Genomic DNA, 6,815 nt, shown 5'->3' on the forward strand with positions numbered 1-6,815 from the left:
ATCATTTAGAATAATGTCCGATGAAATCTGCGAAAGGAAATCTAAAAAAGGAGATGTTTTTAGTGTTGTTTTTATTGCAATATAAAACAAGCGATTTCCTTGAAATATACAAACTCAGCAAATACATAAAAATTATACCGCATATTTCATATCGGCCATCATATAAGGGACTCATAATAGGAAATTGCTTTATAAAAGATAAACATAAATATATATTGAAAATTATTCTAATAATACAACATTTGAATTACGAATAGATTTTTCTTAATTTAAAAAAATTCTAATGACTGAAGTATATGAAGCAAATAATAAATGTGGCATATTGCCTTTAGGCAAGTTGCATAAACTTACCGATTTATTTTACCGAGTATTTCAATTGGAGAATTTGAGCATGCAAATGATCGGTCAATATTTTCATAAATGAATATTATTGCAAAGTTTGTACTCGATAAAAACTAGAAGAGCAAAAATATTTCATAATTTTTTAGATGCAATCTTCACGTCTTAAGCATACGTTGCGAAAATTTTATTTATAACATCTTCCATCGTTCCTTCTGCTTAAAGTAGACATTTGCATAAAGTTGTGTTTATATAAGTGCGATCTTATATGCGAAATGAACATTCTTACATCCTGTTAAATATGCTGCACATTTATTTTTAAGGATAAATTTGAAGCGGTTTTTGCTGCAGCACTCGTGCACTTCTATGAAAAATATTGGTAAAAACAACATGAAGCTTTTTGTGATATGCTAAAATTTTTCTAATTTTATCTTTTATAAAAGAGCATCAACGATTTATTAAAAAGTTAAACTATAATTTTTCATTTTTATTAGATTTATTAATTTAAATAGTGGAATTAACAATAATTTTTATGTATGATACAAAAGTTTATTGATCAATGGAAATTATGCAAAGAACAGAATTTGACAAAGATCTTAATATTTTTACTAAAAATTTATTTTGGGTTGTAACTATTAAAAATCGTAGATTATATTATTAATAAGAGTTAATAAATTATTATTGAAAATATTATTTTTACTACTTTTTCACTGCAACATAATGATAAAATTCTTTTAACTGCTTTATAAAGTTTTTGTACAATTATCAAAAAAAGGAAAATATGTCAATAAAATGATATGCTTTGAAAGACAAAAGTATTGACAAATGAATGTGTCAATAGGCTAATAATAGATATCAAAACTATATAGGACCATAAATTCTCAATTAAAGTTTGAAATAAAATTTATTTATTTGTTAAACGTTTTCATGATATTAAATAATATAACGAAATGTAAGTAGCACTTTGCCTTAAGGCCAGTTTTAAAAATGTTTCGATATATGTGAAACAATATAAATTGAGATTTAAAAATTGATGTTTGATGACAGTTAGATTTGAATTTGAATATGTTGATCGCACTAAAATTTGAAGATACATTTTTTAAATTTAAATTGAATAAAATTTTTAAGATTATAGTTTGTCATTGTATTTATTAATATACTGTGCATTATTTATTACGTTACAGCAAGCGATAAAAGCATTCTGTTATATCGACTAGTAAAAGATCAACATTATATAGAAAAGCCACATGTCCCAGAGACCGCCAACATCGCGTATTATTGCACGTGAATATACAAAACGAAAAGATATTTGATCACAAAGTCGTTTCCGGCGGGTCCGGGACCGATATTTGCGAACGGGATTCCGGGCATGCATGAACTGCATTAACAAGTCTACCGCTGGAGAGCTTTCTACCTCATGATGTTTGGCTAGCGACGAAGCAACTCTTATATCACAGGTTCTCAACAAGAATATTATATGAAAACGTTTTTAAATAAAACAAAATAATGAATTTACTTTACAGTAATTGATTAATCAAGCTGCTAGAAATATAATCTACAGACGTTCTATAATAATTTGCACATTGAATTTGAAATGTTTAAATGCACAATTTGAAAGAAACACACACATTTTTATTTTTTTCATTATTTCGAAATTTTATCTTTCATTCTACCAGCTCAAATATTTTCATTTATATTCAAGAAACTCGAAACTAAAATAAAATGTTAAATTTATATTTATAAGTTATATTAAATTGAATGTTTAATTAAATTAAATTAAATTTATATAAATATCAATTAATAAAAAATGATCACAAATAAAAATGTTTCCAAAAGCTTGATATTTTTTGTATTTTGAATCTATATCTTCTATCTTTTCTTTAGAATGTTTATCTCATAGTCAGTAAAAATCTATTCAATCAATGCAATATTTGCACTTCTTTCGAATGTTTTTCAAATAGCCTTTTATTAGTGTATAATTATCTTAAAGAATACAGTTTATAATATTTATTACAAACTGTAGTTTGTAGTTTTTTTTATTAACAATATTATTTACACTCACTTTCGAAATATGTTTCATATATTTATAATTAAACGTAGAATTATAAATAAATATATCATCAAATTTATTAGCTTTAAGATAGCTTTATTATTTGAAAATTTAGGATGTTGTTATGACTGCTTGCCTTATGAAGGACCAATTGTAAATACTTTGATTATAACTGTATATATTTATTTTATATTAACAACAAGTTATAAGTGTATTTACAATAATTTTAATACTGTTTTTGATTACGTTCTCATTGATTTATTTATTTGTATTATTTTTCTGATAGATGATTTTTTTGTTCATATATAGCCGCATGCTTTGATTGGCGCGAACATTACTATTATTAAAAACGGAACTAAATTGCCAACTCAACCAGTTAACTGTGTTTGACAAATATTTTCGTCATGAAAAAGTGTCAAAGTTTTTTGTACTGACAAGTATACTCGTCATACGGATAAATCTTAGATCCTTCTCTATTTGGATAGCAACTCAAACAACAAAACAAAACATATTTTCAAATTTCAATGTATTTAGAATACTTCGAATCTTTGCCGAAATAAAATTAATTGTGATAGGTAAGTAAGTGGCATTAATGCCTCAAATAAATGCATTGAATATTATGTCATTTTGTATGATAACTGGAACGTAACATAGCCTTGCCATAACATTGGTCTATTTCATGGCAGAATAGGAACATTAGATATGATTTTTGTTTGAATTCCAGCTTGCTCTCACTTAGAAGTGATCCGTTTATTTTCAATTCAATTAATGAGTTAAAATAATATTTAATGCATTCATTTTCATATCTTATTAAAATCGAAACTGATTACGAAATTGACATTAAATGGTTCAAATATCATGTACAGAAAATGTTTACTATATATATGATAATTAGTTTTATCAAGAAGAATTTTATAAGAATCACAAAAGTTTGTGAATCCAAAAGTTCCAAATACAAATAAGTAAGGAAGGCGATGTCGAATCGCGCGTCCTCTGTAATTTGACGTAAGCTGAAAATATGGAGGCCATCCGACGAGTTACTTTATTTTCGTTCGCATAAAGAATTTTTAGTATCCTCCGGTGAGCACCTTTCCCGGCTCCGGACTCGGCGGAACCCACGTGTGCCCCCCGATCACGTCTCGCCGGAACAACGTTGCAGTGCCGGTAATAACGAACCGTCAGCGAAGTTATTTCTGTGTTTATGAAATGTATCGATTTGTTTGTTCCAGTTTAGGTCAGTTTGGTTCAAAACTGAAAGTAGAATGATCAAATTGTTTGTGTTCGGTAACGTTTTGCTATTTTGAATAATAACACATTGTCAAGGATCAATCGAATCATGGTTGATTTGGAATTCAGATCAGTACGCATAACTCTTTAATTTAGTTTCACAATGTTCTAGCTGGAATATTTTGAATTGAATGTATTAATTTATTTTTTGTTGACCTATTTTTCAAGATTGTAAAGAAAGAAAGCAGCTCATTGGAATTTTAAATTATTCTAACAATCCGATTAGCAGAAATGTATATATATATATATATATATATATATATATATATGTATATATATGCATATATGTTCATATATGTGTATGTGTGTTAGATAATGCTAAATTATATATTAAATCAATATCAATTACATCACTCAGTAATTATCATAACTAATATGCAGAATCACCCAGCATAGTAATCCAATGAATTCAATAAATCATAGTTTCGTGTTTGCAAAATATCATTATTTTAATATAATGTTTTTTGTTCAACAGACAATTGTAAATGATGAAATTTTCTAAACGTTTTATGATTTCAAGGCAGTTGTAGTGGCGGATGGCGGACATAGCTCATACAGTAGCATGTCCGACTCACATGCCAAAGATCGTTGTTTCGATTCCTGTCACATTGTAAAAAAATGTAATAACAAGTTTGTCTGTGATAATATAATTGTAATTTAATACATCAATATGTAAATATTGAAGAAATATGGAAAAAACCCAGTATCAAGTAAAAATCTCGACAGAATTAGTAGAAGACGTAACAGTATTAGTAGAAGAAAAAACAAGATAGATTCAGAAGATAGAATTCGTAAAATTATGATAACGATAAATAACTTTATCGAATTTGAAATGTTGAGTTGAAAATTAATTGAATTGTATTGTTAATTTAAAATAGCATAGAAAAATATGTAAAAAGTTGAATTAAAAAAAGTAGGTGGCTAAATGCTCCAAGTTAGAGAGTCCAATAAAAAAGGCAGTTGTAAATATATAATATAGAATAAAAAAATGATAATAGTACCAAATTGAAGATCGCATTGTAACAATGTCGAAGTATATAGTGTTAGAACATATCCATATTAATTTCAACATAATTTTCTAGGCGGGAAGATATAACGAAAAATGTATATTTGATCATTTGTAAATTTTTATTGAAATTACTATTTAGAATCAAAATAAAAAAAGAAAAGATTCATGACTACAAAATTCGCAAAGGGTATTTTCATAAAGTATAAAAGTTCGCCAGATATTTAGCATACGCTACTAATTGATTCAGAAATAGTCTGATCTGGCTTACTTTTCTCTTCGAAATTGTATCTTTAATAGCTTTTAGCTCTCTTATTTTACTGAAAACATTATAACGTCTCTATTCTTCTCTAGCACTACATATAGAATCTGTCCTGGTGGATTTTGATGGCCTTCGTTGGAATCCATGTTTCTGATGCATACAGCGCTGTACTCCAAATGTAGCATTTTATCAGTATGTATATTATAAATATACATAGATATAGAGAGCAACTTTTAGAAAACCGCCTGGATCGCATAGAACTTTTGTATACACCCCAACTCGCATTTAATCGTTGGAATCAGTTCATGAAAGTTACCTAAATATGTTAAGCGCGCAGGTAAGGCGAAGTAAGGCGCGCAAGAAACCAAGTCTTAAGTAAGATCACATATGCATGCGGATCTCTGCTCTTGTAAACTTACTTCTAATACGTAACGAGGTGATGCACATACGCAACTTAAATGCGAATCTTCAAAGTTATTAATGTAATTGCAGAATGTTGTTCCGCAACAAGCAAGAAATACCATATGCATAATGGTATGCAACACAATCGCTTTTCCATGCTTTGGTAAGTGATTTTGGGAAAAGTGTTACTTTCGATGCTAAATCTTATTGCTTGAAACAAACTGGTTTATTAATTACTTAAAACATATATTGACAAATAACATTGAAATTGGAGTTGCGCCAGTAAAAAACAGTATCATTACTAAACAAAGGTTCCAAAACAAGATTATCCCAAACTGACCTAGATACATCTATATCTGGTCATGAATAAGAATGTATGGCGAGCAATGATACGATACACCCCAATTAGATAAAAACCTTCTGATTTTAAATATTCCTAGAAGACAGAAAAAACACATTCGTTACTTCTAAAAGATATCATACCATAAGGTAATTTCATTTTTCTTTCGTATTTGCAATATAGCTACTTATTGCGACTTTTATTGAATCATAATATTTATCTAAAGACACTGGTAACTTCTATTATTTTTTATGTATTTTGATATATTCCTTTGTCACTATATATATATATATATATATATATTTATATATATATATATACTTTAATTAAAAATTCATTTTAAAATAACTACGCTAGAAATTAAATAAACATACATCATTCCCAAATGTGCACGTTATCCACTGGATTTAAATAAAATATTTTCGTATGAGTTGAAAATATATTCATATTTTCATATTAAAACTTTTTATACATGTAACATTGAAACAGATTGTTCCTTGGTACAGCTAAAAATGTCATAACCGCTTAAAATCAGCTTATTACAACCATAGAATAAATATCAATTTGGACTTTCTCATTGTGGTTCAATTTGTTTGGTGGTTTCTATATATATTTTACATTTTCCTGTACTTTTACCCAACCAAAGGAGGACTTTCGTAGTCGTCTAATTTTCTCTCTGAAATTGTTTTCGCGCAATTCGAGATAATTGCGACCGCCGACTGGAAACTTAAGAAGAAGTTGCGAATTTCATTATTTCTGATTCTGGATTTTAACACGTCCGATGAAAATTTCTTGGTATGTCCTCTTACAGTTTCGCTCCTACTTTTACAAGTATATATATTTGTAATACGAATTATGTTGATAGAAAAAATTATACAAAGATGAAGATAGGCGTAATAAGATATATAAAATATTGTGTAATGTAAAAATATTTAAAAAATAAGATAAGAAGTACAAAACAATTAAATTTGCAAACATACAAGAAAGAGTTTTGACTTCTTAATGATTAATTTAAATCGGCGTTTCTCGAAATAGATTATTTTTAAACTTTTGAATTTGACTTACATTTATCTTTGTTCTATTATATATTACATAAATTTATATGAAAATTTAATATATGCAAAACATA

The sequence above is a fragment of the Ctenocephalides felis genome, unplaced genomic scaffold, assembly GCF_003426905.1.
Source record: "Ctenocephalides felis isolate EL2017-DRISC unplaced genomic scaffold, ASM342690v1 CF-g0.4_SCAFFOLD_01604, whole genome shotgun sequence".
In the NCBI taxonomy this organism is placed as follows: Eukaryota; Metazoa; Arthropoda; class Insecta; order Siphonaptera; family Pulicidae; genus Ctenocephalides; species Ctenocephalides felis.